Genomic DNA, 19,851 nt, shown 5'->3' on the forward strand with positions numbered 1-19,851 from the left:
TTTTCGCCCACGTCCAGTGAAGACCGCTGGGAAAAACGTTGCTAAAAACGCTCGTAAACGAGCACCACAGGTGTTTTCAGACTCCCATTGATTTCAATACAAGGTCAGAGGTGGAAACCGCGGCAAGAAAGGACATGCCGCTTTTTTTCCCCGCGAGAGGCCAAAAGCCGATTGGTAAAAAAACAAAACACCTCTGCCTCCCATTGAAATCAATTGGGGGCAATTCTGGTAGTTTTTTGGTGCTGATTCCGACTGAGTTTTCACGTCACAGAACTTTGTGTGAACTGGGCCTTAGGCATAAAAAAGACCTGTGTCAATGTCGCCCATAGCAACCAAGATTTACCATTTCCTGTATGTGTAAATAAAGTTTTGATACTGAAAATAAAAATATAAATAAAAAAAAATTAAAGATACATTGGACTACACGACAACTTGTGGCCACGTGACAGATCGCAACGTCTTCTTGTTTACCCCTTAGGGTATGTTCACACGCTTAACAAAATACGGCAGAAAATACGGATACGTTTTTTGCGGCCGTTTTTGGAGTGGTTTACGGCCCGAAAAACAACTGAAAATAGCCCGTGTGAACATACCCTTAGGCTGGGTTCACACTGAGTTTTTTGACGCGGAAACCGCGCCGCTAAACTCGCCAAAAACCGGTTGAAAATGCCTCCCATTGATTTCAATAGCAGGCGGTTTTCTCCCATGAGCGATAAAACCGGCTCGCGGGTGAAAGAAGGGACATGCCCTATCTTCGCGCGGTTACGCCTCTGACCGCCCATTGACATCAATGGGAGGCAGAGTAAGTGTATTTCGCTGCGTTTTATACCCTCGGCGCTCAATGGCCGCGGGCAAAAAACCGGCGTGCAGGCAGAGGAAAATCTGCCTCAAACTTCCAAATGGAGGCAGATTTTCCGCCTGCAAAAAACTTTGTGTGAACCCAGCCTTAGGCCTCATTTACACTAGCGTGTGCGTTTTGCGCACGCAAAAAAACGCAGCGTTTTGCGTGCGCAAAAGTCACTTGACAGCTCCGTGTGTCATCAGTGTATGATGCGCGGCTGCGTGATTTTCGCGCAGCTGCCATCATAGAGATGAGGCTAGTCGACGTCAGTCACTGTCCAGGGTGCTGAAAGAGTTAACTGATCGGCAGTAACTCTTTCAGCACCCTCGACAGTGCATTCCGATCACCATATACACCAACCTGTGAATAAAAAAAAGACGTTCATACTTACCAAGAACTTCCTGCTTCCTCCAGTCCGGTCTCCCGGCCGTTGCCTTGGTGACGCGTCCCTCTCTTGTCATCCGGCCCCACCTCCCAGGATGACGCGGCAGTCCATGTGACCGCTGCAGCCTGTGATTGGCTGCAGCCTGTGCTTGGCCTGTGATTGGCTGGAGCTGTCACTTGGACTGAATTGTCATCCCGGGAGGTCAGACTGGAGGAAGAAGCCGGGAGTTATCGGTAAGTCAGAACATCTTTTTTTTTTTACAGGTTCATGTATATTGTGATCGGAAGTCACTGTCCAGGGTGCTGAACCAGTTTAACTCTTTCAGCACCGTGGACAGTGACTGTCTCCTGACGTCGCGTACCGGAAATTTTTTTGCCGGGTTCGGTCAAAACGAGTTCGGCCGAACCCGGTGAAGTTCGGTGCGCTCATCTCTAATTTGACACTCCGTTTGGATGTTTGTAAACAGAAAAGCACGTGGTGCTTTTCTGTTTACATTCAGAGTTTGACAGCTCTTGCGCGAATCACGCAGTTCGCACGGAAGTGCTTCTGTGCGACCTTCATGGTTTTCACGCACCCATTGACTTCAATGGGTGCGTGATGCGCGAAAAACGCACGATTATAGAACATGTCGTGAGTTTTACACAACGCACTCGCGCTGCGCAAAAATCACGCATTGTCTGCACTGCCCCATAGAGTAATATAAGTGCGTACGGCACGCGTGAAAAGCACGCGCGTCGCACGCGCGTATATTACGCTCGTGTAAATGAGGCCTTAGGGTATGTAGTGTTTTTCGGGGCGTGTACGAAAAAACTGGAAGCAGAATGTCTACAAACATCTGCCTATTGATTTCAATGAGAAATACGGCGTTCTGTTCCGACGGGGCGTTTTATTTACGCCTCATTTTTCATTGACTCTATAGAAAAACAGCCGTGAAAAACATGAGTTAGCTTAAAAAAAGACTGAAAAATCAGAAGCAGAACGCCCACAAACATCTGCCCATTGATTTCAATGGGAAAAACCGCGTTCTGTTCTGTTTTTCAAAACGACCGCAAAAGAGAAGTGCATGTCACTTTTTGGGTATGTTCACATGGCAGCCTCCGTTACGGCTGAAATTACGGAGCTGTTTTGGAGCTGTAATTGGACGGATGTAATTGGAGCTGTTTTTCCATTGTGTCAATGGAAAACGGCTCCATTTATGTCTGAAGAAGTGACAGGCACTTCTTTGACGCGGGCGTCGTTTTTCACGCGCCGCCTTTTGACAGCGACGCGTAAAAAAAATGACCGTCGGCACAGAACATCGTAAGACCCATTCAAATGAATGGGCAGATGTTTGCCGACGCTTTTGAGCCGCATTGTCGGACGTAATTCGGGGCTAAAACGCCAGAATTACGTCCGTAAATAGGGTGTGTGAACCCAGCCTTTCAGCCGTTTTTGGAGCCATTTTTCATAGAAAACAGCTCCAAAAACGGCCGTAAAAAACACCACGAAAATCGGGAGTTGCTAAAAAAAAGTCTGAGGGTATGTGCACACACACTAATTACGTCCGTAATTGACGGACGTATTTCGGCCGCAAGTCCCGGACCGAACACAGTGCAGGGAGCCGGGCTCCTAGCATCATACTTATGTACGATGCTAGGAGTCCCTGCCTCGCTGCAGGACAACTGTCCCGTACTGTAATCATGTTTTCAGTACGGGACAGTAGTTCCACGGAGAGGCAGGGACTCCTAGCATCGTACATAAGTATGATGCTAGGAGCCCGGCTCCCTGCACTGTGTTCGGTCCGGTACTTGCGGCCGAAATACGTCCGTCCATTACGGAAGTAATTAGTGTGTGTGCACATACCCTGAGGGTATGTTCACACGACAGCGTCCGTATTGGCTAAAATTACGGGGATGTTTCCGCCTGAAAACATCCCCGTAATTTCAGCTGTAACGGCATGTGCAGGCGCTTGAACGCCGCGTCCATTACGGACGTAATTGGCGCTGCTTTTCATTGGAGTCAATGAATAACGGCTCAAATTACGGCCAAAGAAGTGACAGGTCACTTCTTTGACGCGGGCGTCTATTTACGCGCCGTCATTTGACAGCGGCACGTAAATTACGCCTCGTGTGAACAGACAAACGTCTGCCCATTGCTTTCAATGGGCAGATGTTTGTCAACGCTATTGAGGCGCTATTTTCGGACGTAATTCGGGGCAAAAACGCCCGAATTACGTCCGTAAATAGTGCGTGTGAACATACCCTGAAAATCAGGAGCTGTTTTCCCTTGAAAACAGCTCCGTATTTTGAGATGTTTTTTATTTTGTGTGTGAACATAGCCTTAGACTCCCGTATGAAACGCTAGTCTTGCAATAATCGCAAATTGCATGACATTTTTCCTCTAGGCGTCCATTGAAATCGTATATGGTTTTGTGCGCTCGTGATTTCACGCAATATGGCAATGCAACTTACATTTACCTCTAAAAACAAGGCTCCTCCCCCTAAGTTGCACGATGTAGTGATCACACATGATGTCGCGGTGCGATCCCAAGACATTACATGCAATAAACTATCGTGAAGCCTGAGCCATATTACACGACCCCTTCACGTGCAGCTCCTTATTTTGACCTGCACACTCAGGCTACGTCTATGTTCTCGTTTAGCGGCGGTGACTTCTGGGCCGGCATCTGGAAGGCGCTGACAAGTGACAACTTTCTTGTTATTGCGGACACCTGGGGTGTTCTGGGATTGCCGCGCTCTGATTGGCTTTCGGACTTGTTATTGCTCTACCGACTGACATGCCCATCGCTATCCGATTGGCTGAGCCGCTATGCACACGCTCTAGGCACGCTCCGTGACCGGCAGCAGCGTTAACCAATCGGTTTTCAGCTCAGCGTTTGTGCAGCCAATAGACGAGGTTCATGAAAGAAAAGGGGCGGAGCCGCAGAGGAGGTCTGGGGTGGTTTGGTGAGCGCCGCTGGTAAACACAGAGCACCTCGTGTCAGAGAGAGGAGGACGGGAGAAGACAGGAGCCTGCAGCCCGGAGAGGAGACGGGTGGGCCTGCTGGTGTGCACGGTGCTGTACGTACTACATAGACTGCTGTGACCTTACAGTCACGTGTGCACATACATACTACACACGTCACATATATATGTACACACATGCAACATGCAAACACCCCCTCTTAGTATACATACACATGTAATATATGTGTAGATATTGGCATGCGCCTAAAAAGGTGGAAAAAAAAATTCAATTCTGCGTTTGTGAAAGATGTGCGTCAATTTTAATGGTAGTATGTATTTGCAAAAAAAAAAACGCATGTAGAGGGGTGCTGATAGACTTTCCATGTTTGCGTCAAATTTATGTGCTCCAAATGCCTCTGTAATACAAGTTGGATACATCGTAGCTGCTGTGGTTTGCAATCTGTGACTCTTTGACAGTTGTAAAACTTCAACTCTCAGCATGCATTGACCGCCACCTGCTGGGAGTTGTAGTTTCCCGCCTGGCGGAGCGCTGCGGGATGCTGACCTACGTGGATGCATTGTGTTTCTGTGAATATTTGTGCCAGCTGGAGGTGAGGGGTGTGGCAGGACCGGGGCAGAACGGGCGGTGGCGAGGGAACGTTTACTTGTATCTGCGCCGATGATTGTAACGATACGTTGTGTGACAGTTTTATAGCTGCTGTGTGATTGGGGTTGATATTTAGTTTTGTCTTTGCGTTTAAAAGTAACTTTGTTGCGAGGAATCTCCATACACGCTGGCGTCATGGCTGCAGGATCCGCTATGATCTGTCTTGTAATGGATCCCATTAACCTTTTTGATAGGCTAATGTTTTTTTTTTTAATTTGATCTTGGATAGTATGGCGGTACCATCAAGGAGAAAGCCTCACGGAACGGAGAGCGACTTAGTGTGAACGGAGCCATATTCTGTGTGTAAAGATAGAGGTGACGAGTGTTTTCTGTCTTGTGCGGGTTGTTTTTCTTCCACACCATTGGATAATGGGTTCAACTTCATTGATTTTTTTTTTTTTTTATTGATTTTTGTTATAAATTTTTTTTTTCTACCAGCCAGTTTTCACCCTGTATCTATAGGGGTCTATTGACCCGATGTATCCTGGAAATTGTGTTTAGTGTAGTATCAGATCCCCTATCTGCCCAACATACCTCCGACAGAAAACTGAAACGCACTTTGTTAGGGCCTGTTCACACCTGCGTTGGTCTTCCAGTTCTGCTCCGTCAGAAGAGCAGAACAACGATAATACTGGAAGTGCCAGTTCTGTTGCACGACTGGCACCACCGGCCCCTGATAGAACACATTGACTTTAATGAGTACCGTCGGGGTGTCCGTGGATTTACTGGAAACAGTAGAGCAACGTGCTGCGCTATAGTTTACGGTATTTTCGGCCGGATCTGCGGCGGAGACAGATGTGAACAGACCCTTACTAGCATTATTCATGTTTTTGTATCGAATGATAATAGTAACATTGTTGCGAGGGAGTTCCTGTGCACGCCAGACGGGAGCTGCGCAGCGACTCGAGGCTGCCCATGTATCACGGTGAAGTTGCGGCACAATTTTGCGATATGGTCACGTTTTGTGCGATGGGTGCAAGGTCGCTTGCGACATTTTCCCTATAGTGAACATTGTAGAGGTGATCATAATTTTACCAGGACTCTGGGTGAACCAAAAAGTCATAAAGCGGCCGCCAACCTGCTGCAAGACTACAACTCCCATCATTAGTGTTGTTGCACATCTGGAGACCTAGGGGCAAGTTATGGGCTTGAAAAGGGGTCCCCTATAGCATTGACTGTAGCATTGACTGCTGTTATAGGGGGGCACTTATTTTATATGAATATTTGATTTATAATAATGGTCATTTTGTATCACGAGTCGTTGTGTGTAGCAGTTATTGGGGGGGGGGGTATTATGGTCGTTGCTCTTTTTCTCTCCGTATAAGTTGGTTGCACAAGATTTGGCTGAGTTTTTCTCTGACTTGGCACAGACTTGAGTAGCCGGAGGGAGTGTTAGGAATCTAGGACACTTCATTGTCTGATGCCCTGGGACTTGCAGATCTTTCATTATTGATGACTATAAATGACGTTGTATCAGAGCCGGGGGTGGTTGTTGTTGTTTCTATGACTGCTCTTGGCCCAACTGGTGATGCCCTCTATGCCACCTGCTCTGTTACTACTGGGGAATGCCCTGTTTTGACCTTGGCAGAGTGACCTTCTGTGCAGCTCAGGGGCACATGGAGTAGATAGTGAGCTCTGAATGTAAACCTGATCTGCATGAACGCTGGTGCATAGTAACGACGCCCTACAAAGGAAGGGTGAAGCGTCTAATTTTGGCGCAGCTTGCAAAAGATGTTACGCTGCATAACAAATTGATGTAATCCATGTTTCTCACAGCTGAGAGTTTGCTACATTTGTATCCAGACCATCCTAAACAAATCAGCAACACAAATCTCTTTGGGCTTTAAAGTTTGCAACAATGTATCAGCCTGGTTTTGCTCAGAGGACTGGATACAATTGTAACAAACTCTCAGCTGTGAAGTTTCAGGCCTCCTGCGCACAACTGCTTTTGCGGCTGCATTTTATCTGCTTTTTTGCAGACCCATTCATTTATATGGCCCCATGCACATGACCATGGTTTACACGGATCTTTGCCTTAGGTCTGTGCAAGTTTTCTGCCTCTGGATGTAAACAAGAATGTTCCCATTCAGTAAGAGCAAGCAGAGGTCTTGAACAGGGGCAAAGAATAGAAACCCAATATATTAAAGTGGCATAATCGATCATTGTACAATAATTGGAGTGTTTGTCCCATCAGGAGTGCGCAACTTGGGGTTTATTCCCCTTTCCTGGGAGAGGAGGTGGAGAAATAAAATATATGCACTTCTACCGTGAATACCGCGCTTTTTCACACAGTTTCTTCTGGCGATTGTCAATACACCCCTGATTTCCGTAACGTTTGGCCGCTGCGTCTGTTTCCCTGTGGTCCAGATGTTTGTTTTTTTTTGTAATGATTACAAGGTCACTCTGACTTTACCCGTAGAGAAATCTTGAATTTGCGACACAATTGCGATTTGATCGACAGAAATGGTTCACATCCAGTTGCTTGTCCAATAGATAGAAAAACAGTCAAAAACATTTGGTAGAAGGACAAAGATCTTGAGGAAGGAAGAATTATTACATGACCGCCCTGACATTTACAGCAGGGTGATTATTATACGCTGGAGGGGGGGGGGGGGCTCGGCTATTAGACTGCAAGCCTGAGGACATTATAACAGAAGAATGCCCCCTACTTGTGTTATGCCGGGTGTGATACATTGTTTCTAGTTATGACTCAATATGTGGGATGTAACTATATGGAAGTTCTGCTTCTTGTGGCGCTGCAGTCCTCTGTGGGTCGGGGAGGACCTGGGGAAGGGGGAAGGGAGGTTTGGTTCTTTTTACCCCTCGTTCTCTGGACATGTCTGCCCCTTGTTGTTCCAGTTCTGGCTGCTGCCGGCTTCTTCTTCCAGGTCTGTATTGTTGTTGTTGGCTTGCTGCCCTTTTTAGCTTATAAATGTCTGTGCTTGTTGGGATGAGATGGTAGAGCAGTTTGTGTTAAAATGTGTGCACGACGAACCAGATTTTGTTTTCTGCCTTAAAGAAACATGACCCTTTTACTGTTTTTTTTTTTTTTTGTGTGAATGGTAATGTCTTGAGTATCAGGTGCTTTTTATAAAGTAATCTCATGATGCAGCATAGGTAAAATTACATATATTATGAGCAGGTGGTGTTTTGCAAAATTCCCTTTTTTACGTGATCTTGATTGAACTACGTTTCTTTTTGAGATCATGCCCACTCTTCATATCCTTCTAACATGCCTCGCGTCATCATACGCCAAAATCTTGCATAAACTGCTTTAAATAATGTTGTCCATTGTCTTAATGAACAAAGCTACATCTATTTAGTGCTCCCTATATACAAGAATATAACTACTATAATACTGCCCCAATATACAAGAATATAACTACTATAATACTGCCCCTATATACAAGAATATAACTACTATAATACTGCTCTTGTATACAAGAATATAACTACTATAATACTGCTGCTATATACAAGAATATAACTACTATAATACTGCCCCAATATACAAGAATATAACTACTATAATACTGCTGCTATATACAAGAATATAACTACTATAATACTGCCCCAATATACAAGAATATAACTACTATAATACTGCTGCTATATACAAGAATATAACTACTATAATACTGCCCCTATATACAAGAATATAACTACTATAATACTGCCCCAATATACAAGAATATAACTACTATAATACTGCCCCTATATACAAGAATATAACTACTATAATACTGCTCCTATATACAAGAATATAACTACTATAATACTGCTCCTATATACAAGAATATAACTACTATAATACTGCTCCTATATACAAGAATATAACTACTATAATACTGCCCCAATATACAAGAATATAACTACTATAATACTGCCCCTATGTACAAGAATATAACTACTATAATACTGCCCCCTATATACAAGAATATAACTACTATAATACTGCTCCTATATACAAGAATATAACTACTATAATACTGCCCCCTATATACAAGAATATAACTACTATAATACTGCTCCTATATACAAGAATATAACTACTATAATACTGCTCCTATATACAAGAATATAACTACTATAATACTGCTCCTATATACAAGAATATAACTACTATAATACTGGCCCTATATACAAGAATATAACTACTATAATACTGCTTCTATATACAAGAATATAACTACTATAATACTGCTTCTATATACAAGAATATAACTACTATAATACTTCTCCTATATACAAGAATATAACTACTATAATACTGCTCCTATATACAAGAATATAACTACTATAATACAGCCTCCTATATACAAGAATATAACTACTATATTACTGCCCCCTATATACAAGAATATAGCTACTATAATACTGCCCCTATATACAAGAATATAACTACTATAATACTACTCCCTATATACAAGAATATAGCTACTATAATACTGCCCCTATATACAAGAATATAACTACTATAATACTACTCCCTATATACAAGACTATATCTACTATAATACTTCCCCCTATATACAAGAATATGACTACTATAATACTGCCTCTATATACAAGAATATAACTACTATAATACTGCCCCCTATGTACAAGAATATAACTACTATAATACTGCTCCTATATACAAGCATATAACTACTATAATACTGTCCCCTATATACAAGAATATAACTATTATAATACTGCTCTTATATACAAGAATATACTGCCTCCTATATACAAGAATATAACTACTATAATACTGCTCCTATATACAAGAATATAACTACTATAATACTGCCCCTATATACAAGAGTATAACTACTATAATACTGCTCCTATATACAAGAATATACTGCCTCCTATATACAAGAATATAACTACTATAATACTGCCCCCTATGTACAAGAATATAACTACTATAATACTGCTCCTATATACAAGCATATAACTACTATAATACTGTCCCCTATATACAAGAATATAACTATTATAATACTGCTCTTATATACAAGAATATACTGCCTCCTATATACAAGAATATAACTACTATAATACTGCTCCTAGATACAAGAATATAACTACTATAATACTGCCCCTAGATACAAGAATATAACTACTATAATACTGCTCCTATATACAAGAATATAACTACTATAATACTGCCCCTAGATACAAGAATATAATACTGCCCCTATATACAAGAATATAACTACTATAATACTGCCCTCTATATACAAGAATATAACTACTATAATACTGCCTCATATATACAAGAATATAACTACTATAATACTGCCTCATATATACAAGAATATAAGTACTATAATACAGCTCCTATATACAAGAATATAACTACTATAATACTGCTCCCTATATACAAGAATATAACTACTATAATACTGCTCCTATATACAAGAATATAACTACTATAATACTGCCCCCTATATACAAGAATATAACTACTATAATACTGCTCCTATATACAAGAATATTACTACTATAACACTGCCCCTATATACAAGAATATAACTACTATAATACTGCCCCTATATACAAGAATATAACTACTATAATACTGCCCCTATATACAAGAATATAACTACTATAATACTGCCCCTATATACAAGAATATAAGTACTATAATACTGCCCCCTATATACAAGAATATAACTACTATAATACTGCTCCCTATATACAAGAATATAACTACTATAATACTGCCCCTATATACAAGAATATAACTACTATAATACTGCCTCTATATACAAGAATATAACTACTATAATACTGCCCCCTATATACAAGAATATAACTACTATAATACTGCTCCTATATACAAGAATATAACTACTATAATACTGCTCCCTATGTACAAGAATATAACTACTATAATACTGCCTCTATATACAAGAATATAACTACTATAATACTGCCCCCTATATACAAGAATATAACTACTATAATACTGCTCCTATATACAAGAATATAACTACTATAATACTGCCCCCTATATACAAGAATATAACTACTATAATACTGCTCCTATATACAAGAATATAACTACTATAATACTGCCCCTTTATACAAGAATATAACTACTATAATACTGCTCCTATATACAAGAATATAACTACTATAATACTGCTCCTATATACAAGAATATAACTACTATAATACTGCCCCTTTATACAAGAATATAACTACTATAATACTGCCCCCTATATACAAGAATATAACTACTATAATACTGCTCCTATATACAAGAATATAACTACTATAATACTGCTCCCTATGTACAAGAATATAACTACTATAATACTGCCTCTATATACAAGAATATAACTACTATAATACTGCCCCCTATATACAAGAATATAACTACTATAATACTGCTCCTATATACAAGAATATAACTACTATAATACTGCCCCTTTATACAAGAATATAACTTCTATAATACTGCCCCTTTATACAAGAATATAACTACTATAATACTGCCCCCTATATACAAGAATATAACTACTATAATACTGCTCCTATATACAAGAATATAACTACTATAATACTGCCCCTTTATACAAGAATATAACTACTATAATACTGCTCCTATATACAAGAATATAACTACTATAATACTGCTCCTATATACAAGAATATAACTACTATAATACTGCCCCTTTATACAAGAATATAACTACTATAATACTGCTCCTATATACAAGAATATAACTACTATAATACTGCCTCCTATATACAAGAATATAACTACTATAATACTGCTCCTATATACAAGAATATAACTACTATAATACTGCCTCCTATATACAAGAATATAACTACTATAATACTGCCCCTATATACAAGAATATAACTACTATAATACTGCCCCTATATACAAGAATATAACTACTATAATACTGCTCCTATATACAAGAATATAACTACTATAATACTGCCTCTTTTTCTATAGGTCAGATCGTTATATAACGAGACATAATCCATTTTAAAGGACAAGTATTATAAGAATAGCTGTGTAATCTTGGCAGACAGATTCAGACCTGCTGTGAGAACAGATTTACTTGTCCTTTTTTACGTTGTTTTGCTGTACCAGAGAACTTTTTTGGGAAAAATATATAAAACTTGAATAGTGACTTTTTGAGAAACCATCATGATCAATGTGCTGGCGCTGTGGACAAAGATCGGGAGATTCTTTCTTCGTGGTTTTGTTCTCGCTGTAAATCCAGATGAAGTTTTCAGATTATTTAAATCAATGATATGACGGAGAGAATCGCACCTTCTCCCTGTAGAGACATCTGGTGAGGGCAGAAAGAGCCTCCACCCCGTCCCTCTGCGTTTATAGGGTAAATGACATAACGAGAATAAAGACTCAATGACTTTTCTCCAGCTGCCCTGAAATAAAACTTACTGGCCAAAAGTATGTGGACCCCTAATCACATCTATATGAACTTTATGGACATCCCATTCCAGAACCGTGGGCGTTCATTTGGAGTTGGTCCCCTTTATGTGGGTTGAACAGTTTCTTCTTTTCTTAAAAGGCTTTAGGACATGATTTTTGGGTTTGTGTCAGTTTGTGCCCACTCAGCCAGAAGAGAATTTGAGGCCAGGCGCTGACGTTGGGGAGAAGCTCCCAATCGGCGTGTCGATAAGGTGCCCGCTTTATGCACAGTAGCGGTCATACTAGAACAGGAAAGGGCCGAACCCCAAACTGTTACCACCAAGATGGAAGCTACAATTCAGTAAAATGTCTTTATGGACGGCAGCATTAACAAAACCCTTCACAAACCCTGAAAAACAGCCCCAAACCATTATACCTCCTCCCCCGTATGTTACTGTACTATGCGTTCTGGTAGGTAGCGTTGTCCTGGCATCTGCCTGATTCCTCCATCACACTGCCAGATAGTGAGCCGTGCTACATTACTCCAGAGAACACGCTGCTCCAGAGTCCAGTGACTACGTGCTTTACACCTCTCCAGCAGCCACTTGGCATTGTGTGTGTGTGATGATCTTAGACTTGTGTGCAGCGACCATAGAAACCCATTTAATGAAGCACGGTTCTGGTGCTGTAGTCACTTCCAGAGTCAGTCTGTAGTGAGTGATGGAGGATAGGCGATTATTACCGCCACGTGTTTCGGCACTCTGTGACCCCGCTCTGGCAGTTTGCGCAGTCTACTTCTTCGTGACTGAGTGGTTTTTCCTAGACACTTCTACTTCACAATAATAACACTTAGGCCTAGTTCATGCAGCATTTTTTGGCGCTGTTTTTGATGCAGAAAGTGTTGGAAATTGCTCTGAAAATGCCTCCTATTGAATTCAATGGGAGGTGGAGGCGTTTTTCCTACTCGCTCTTCAGGCGTTTCAGTCTCTGACCTCCCAATGCCGTCAATGGGAGGCAGAGAAAGTGTTTTTTGCTGCGTTTTTGTTTTTTTTGCCCACAGCGCTTAAACGCCACGGACGAAAAATGCAGCAAAAAACGCAGCAATAAGTGCAGGCAGGTTAAAAAATTGCCTCAAAATTCCTTAAATTTTGAGGCAGATTTTTCTGCCTGCAAAAAAAGTCAGTGTGAACATACCCTTACAGGTGACCGGAGCAGATCTGGCAGATAATAACACTTACAGGTGACCAGGTGAATCTAGCAGATAACACTTACAGGTGACCGGAGCAGATCTAGCAGATAATAATAGCACTCACAGGTAACCGGGGCAGATCTGGCAGATAACACTTACAGGTGTCCGGGCAGCTCTAGTAGATAATAATAACACTTACAGGTGACCGGAGCAGATCTGGCAGATAATAACACTTCTAGGTGACCGGGGACGATCTGGCAGATAATAAAACTTACAGGTGACCGGGGACGATCTGGCAGATAATAACCCTTACAGGTGACTGGATCAGATCTGGCTGATAATAATAACACTTACAGGTGACCGGGCAGATAACCCTTAAAGGTGACTGGAGCAGATCTGGCTGATAATAGTAACACTTACAGGTGACCGGGGCAGATCTGGCAGATAATAATAGCACTTACAGGTGACCGATTCTTTACCAGTTCATTTTAACGGTAGTTCGACATGGAAATATTTTATATTTTCTGCTTTAAACCCAAAAATAATTTTTACAAGTTAGATAAGATGATTTAGCCACTCGCAGAAATTACCCCAGAACAAATGGCAAAAGTGGTCCAGTAGATTTGGGTGCTGTTCTTGATCAGGTGGCTAAAAAAGGTTAACCTGCAAAAACATGACCCGACACAAAAACGTATCCACACGTAACGGAATTGCTGCGTAATTTTCCGTCCAGAATTGCAGATTGAAAATACGCAGCAGAATAAAGTAGCAGCAAAGTGGGTGAGATGTGACAAATATCATCCACACGCTGCGTAAAATCTCCGACCAGAAATTGGTGCGTATCACAGCGTGTCAATTCCTGCTCCGGATAGTGGACTGAATTGCTGCGTTTTTCAAAGGAGATGTCGCCATCCCCAACATTGAGGAAAACCCTGCAAAATCCGCACCATCTTCTGAAGTAAAAAACGCAGGAAATGGTGCGGTTTTTCCGAAGCGGAATGTCTACTAGTTTTAGGTCGTATCCACACGTAACGGAATTGCTGCAGAAACTATCAGGATAATGGCGGCACTAACTTTTTACGTGGCCAAAAAATAGCCATAGACCGAAGAGCCAAACTATTATTCGGCCGAACATTACGTTCCCTGACTCCCCATAAACCTGTCTGATCAGCTCCACAAATCATTTGTAAGGAGGAAGGGAGATAAGCGACAACTAGACACCTCTGGCGCCATTTACCTACAGTGAAAATGTCCCTGAATGTTTACCACCCCCTCCCCCACTCTTGGATGTGTTCACCATAAAGTTGGACAATTCCCATTTTCACGGTACTGTCCCTGCCAAGGTCCAAGTGGGGAAAAACCCCCCACAAATTAAGTCTGAAGCCCGGAGAGACCGTCTAATGTAAAGCAGCTAAAACGTCCTGTGACCACCTCTGCTCATGGAGCTACATGGAATAAAATGGTAGTCACCCAGACGGAGTCACGTGGTTGCTAGGTAACCGGAGTCGTGTAATAGTCATGTCGCACTGATTATGGGACGGGCACACAGTGGAATCTGAGGTTTACCTATATCCTGCTCATATCTCCGCCTGCCCACTCTCCTCTCAGTAAATAATTAAAAAAAGAAAACTCCTGCCCCTGTAATCCCATTAAGCAGCTTTTCATCGGGCAGAGCAAAGTCTATCGGATTATTCAGTTACCGGCTATTTAAAGAACAGCTCAAATGGTTACTCGGGGAAACAGCGACAACCACGACGCCAGTAACGGCGAGACACCGATTAGTAAAAACTGGGGGGCACTAAATAAAAGGCGGCCATACTGGATCTGTAGTGGGTAATGTGTGTGTGTGGCCTGTATATATCTTATGTATACACTAATCCAGCAAACGTTTGTCTGGAAATCCCTTTAACCCCTTGGTGACAAGTCTATTTTAGGCCCTAATGACCAAGCAATTTTTTTTTTTTTTCGTTTTTCTATAGTCGCATTCAAAGAGCTAGAAGTTTTTTTTTTATTTATTTTTCTGTCCGCATTGCTGTATAAGGACTTATTTTTTGCGGGATTAGCTGTACTTTTTTTAATGGCACCATTTTGGGGTGCACATAACTTTTTTTATTGACTTTTTTTTAGGGGGAAATAGAAAAGAAACTGATATTCCGCCCCTTTTTCTATGCATTTTTTTTAAAATTTCACGCTGTTCACTGTGCGGCATAAATAACATGTTACCTTAATTCTATAGGCCGGTACGATTACGATGATACCACATATGTAGAGGTTTTTATGACTTTTTTTTGCAGAATACAATCTCTTTTGAACTAAATTTTATTTTTGCATAGTCTTTTTACGTCAATGTAGCGATGTGAGGGCTTGTTTTTTTGCGGGATGAGACAGAGTTTTGATTTGGTAGTGTTTTGGGGTACATGGGACTTATTGATTAACTTTTTATTATGATTTTTTTTTTTTTTTTGTATTGCAATGGAAAAATAGCAATTTCGCCTTTGTTTTGCCTCTGGCACGACCTTATAGATATAGATAAAGCCGGGGCAGGCATAGGGGCCTTCATTAGGCCTCCGACTGCCATAACACCCCATCGTAGGCTTACGATTGCATTTGCGTGCTGCCAATGGGTGAGCGGGAGCTCCCTCCCTATGTAAACAAGTTAAATGCCGCGGTCGCTATTGATCGCAAGATTTAACGGGTTAACCGGCCGCGTTCTAAGTAAACTCTGATGGCTACCGTTGGAGCAGGAGCCCGGCTGTCATGAGAGGGCCGAGCACCCACCCCAGCCTGCACGGGACACCCATGCAGGACTTAGGCAAGGCTGACAGCTTTTCACGGCAGCCTAGATGAAGGCCCCTCAGCCGTTTTCACGGGCCATGCTCCCATTATAAAGTATAGGAGCACGGTCTGTAAAATAAAAAATAGGACATGTCCTATTTTTTTACGTCCGGTTTCTACAGCTGGGACATTCTGCCATAGAAATGAATGGGCCTGTAATTACGGGCGATTTTACGGTCCTGTGCGTGGGGCCTTATATTTTATATGTTTCGTCCCCTCTAAAAGACCATTTTTCATGGCAATTTTGGGTGGTTGTCCGAGTTTTCGCTGTATTTGTAAGTCATCCGATAAATAGGCCAAAACAAATATACAAAATCTTTATACAGACTTTCATGTTCCTTCACATTAGTTTTCTCTGAATAATCGGACAGGGTTTTATGTAAATGCCGCTCTTATCTTCAAGAACTGTGCCTGCTGTCAATGAAAGGAAACTCGAATATGTTCCTATAGCTGCGGTTTGTTGTAATGTACCCAGTCTAGCTAAACATGGCCATACAATTCTTTCCTCTTCAGGCTGGAACCTCTTACCTACACTGTAACAAAGCCTCATCTGTCAGCAGGGATGTTCAGAAATCTTCCTTCGAGGCATTATACTGCGCTGTAAGTTATGCCCTCCTGTTGTACCACGCTCTCCGTATTGAATATTCCGGTGTCCTGATCATGTACATCTTATTTTCCTGCCTGTGTGACCTGGGGAATATTGCGCGATGTGAGTGTCTGATTCCTTCACCAAGGTCAGCAGGAAAAGAGGACGGAAAAAACCACCAATGATTTACTTTAGTGGAACGATTAGAAACGTTACCAAGGACTTTGGTAGGTTAATTTTTTCGCTCGTTGTTTTGTAAAGATGCCTTGAGGATTAATCATTCCATAGTGTCCTTCATAAAGTGACCCCTCCACATTATCACCTCTCTACTTGATGCCGTTATTTTGGACATTTTGTAAATCCTAGCGTTACAAATAATGTACCGGTAAGGCTCTCTTCACATGACTAATTTACCTGTTTTTTTTGTTTTGCTAAATTAAAGGGGACCTATCCCCGCTCCTGACAGTTCTTCATCTTGATTCTTAGACTTCCCCAGCTTTCTCTTCCTCTCTGCTTTGCTATCAATCCCATGATGCTTCAGCAAATGACCAGCTAAAGACCATACCATGTCTGCATGCTGGGGGACACTGTGATTATCATTCTCTCCGTATTCTCCTAAATAAGCTGAGAAACCATAAGTATACAGACAGGGAGGCTGCACTATATTCTTCTACACTTGTGTGACCGGAACATAAGTATCAGTGGCAGCTGATGATAGAAGTTTCTGTCCCCCCCTCTGTAATACTAGTGTGGTAGAGGAAGTGCTGAAGCCTGTGATGGGTGACCCATAGATCTCAAGTAGAGAAAGTAGTCACCGAGCCGGATCCACTGCTGCTAAGCAACCATCCCAGTCTGATATATAGAGATAAATAACAGGTGAGAGACGGACACATGGAATATTATAATGGTACACATAGTTTAGTTTTGACAGGAGTGTCACTTTAATTTGTTATAACTGGAAGACCCCTTTATCGCCTGTCCTCCCTTCCTTTCCAGGCGTAGAATGAAGATTCAGTCGAGCTTGCGCCCTGCCGCCCCATTCATAGTCTTGGCAGTTTCCATCAGATAGGTGGTAACTTGTTATAACCGGAATACCCATTTATTAGAAGGGGGGGGGGGTCCCCTTTTTTTCAGGATCCACATCTCCTGGTCAGAGTGGAGAGCGGTTACATAGTGTCTCTGGAGGACCTGGTCTGTATTACACAGACAACCCATTACACAGACAACCCATTGATATAAATGGGCACTGTAATGCTTCATTTCCCCTGTGGCGGCGCTGCAGAGAAATTACACACTTACCGCCAGGTTTCCCCACAGATTACAGCTGATCACCGGGGTTCTCAGCAGGGGGACACTTTGATCAGCTTATTGTTGTGTCTACACTTTGTCTACCATGGCCTGAAATGTGAGATCTGCACCGTTGCCTGAAGTGACTTCTCGTTTGCCTCGCGCTCCGCTTGTTTGCCTCGCGCTCCGCTTGTTTGCCTCGCGCTCCGCTTGTTTGCCGGTGAAAGTCGTCAGATTTCAAGAAAATGCACATTCCAGACGGTCGTTCAAAAAACTAACTTCCAGCGGACTTCTGCACAGTACATCATGTCCTGCAGATCTGTCCGCCTCTATATAGCTAAGATTTATGTTGATGGTGGTATGTGAAAGATTAGTCTAGAATTGTGCGTCTGTAACTTAAGTGTACCTGTTGTATATCATGTATAATTATATACACATGCGCACAATTTCGATTCCGTGCACCCTGAAACGGTTCGATACGCACAGCTTTGTATTGTAACACATGAATGTAGTCCATGCATGGCTGCGGTTGTGTAATACAGCCACTGCCCCGCTCCTGACAACAAGTGTGCGCGCGTGGTCAGCATGATGATGATGATGATGCGGCCGGCGCCGCACTAATGAGCGACCGCACTGAAGACAGAGAACCGGGCGGGCGCACTGCAAAACACCCCCATGTTCTGTCTTCAGTGCTGACGCTCATTAGTGCAGCACCGGCTGCGCACGCACACTTGTTAGGAGCAGGGCAATGGCTGTATTACACAGGCGCAGCCCCACTCTTAACGGTGGAGATCAGAGAAACCTCATCTCTGCCGCTATTCCCTTGAATGTTGCGATCAAAGCTGACCGCAGCATTCCAGGGGGAAATCGGAAGGGGGATGCACATAGGATTTGGTCACAGGGAAACCCCCTGTGACGTGATGGAGGGACATACCATATATGGGCAGACAGCCCAGGGTCCATTGAAGGACCCCAGGGCTGCCTTACCAACAACTTCCTGTGTACTATCCGTATATAGATATAACCCAGTACATTAAAGTTTAAGGTCTCATGCACGTGACCGGCCGTGATTTTCGGTTCGGCCAGGGGCCGAGTGTTACCCGCAAGCCGCTCGCAAATCGCGGGCTGTGCACATGGCTATGGTCATGCGCATTCAGCCTTACTCTGTAAAAAAAAAAAAAAAAAAAGCTGCTTTTATTAATTTGAGGCACATGAAGGTTCCAAAAAAACACACCACTCGCCTCATCAGAAAATGGGAGAACTTTTTTTTTTTTTCTGTTTATTTCTTATTATTGTTGGCAAAATATCGTTTTGGTGTCTAATCGCAATACTACACAAAGTATTGGTATCGAAGTCCAAATTCTGTTATGTTGATCACCCTAATACGCAGAAGCACAGACGCGCAATACTTAAAAAAAAAATAACTTTCATTGACCAATAGTACATGTTAACACAAACTTTGCAATATATCTGATTAGGGGAAAGTGTCTACAGCTCCTGTCTCCATGGTTACAGACTACAAGCAACACCTTTGTAGTCTGATCCTGCAGTCCTGTATTACTCCACTACTTCTCACCGCTGTTTCTTGTTCACGTTTAGACCGTGAAGGGAATGGCGTCTGCTGTGAAAAAAATCCTTCTCTAGTCGTTTTGGGGTTTTCCAACTTGTGGTTTTCCTAATTTTTTAAGTGGCTCCCATATTAGAGCTTCATTTTAATCAGCGT

The 19,851-nt window shown here is 42.2% G+C and overlaps 1 protein-coding gene across 1 annotated transcript in view; it reads left to right on the forward strand.

The window, feature by feature from the left end:
• The first annotated feature begins 4,165 nt into the window (after positions 1–4,165).
• COQ8A (coenzyme Q8A) overlaps positions 4,166–19,851 on the forward strand; it is a 49,602-nt gene continuing 33,916 nt past the window's right edge. The window contains exon 1 of the mRNA XM_075863425.1: positions 4,166–4,285. The gene's annotated coding sequence lies outside the window, so the exon portion shown is untranslated. The remainder of the gene's footprint in view (positions 4,286–19,851) is intronic.

Source organism: Rhinoderma darwinii, chromosome 4 (genome assembly GCF_050947455.1).
Source record: "Rhinoderma darwinii isolate aRhiDar2 chromosome 4, aRhiDar2.hap1, whole genome shotgun sequence".
Classification (NCBI taxonomy): Eukaryota; Metazoa; Chordata; class Amphibia; order Anura; family Rhinodermatidae; genus Rhinoderma; species Rhinoderma darwinii.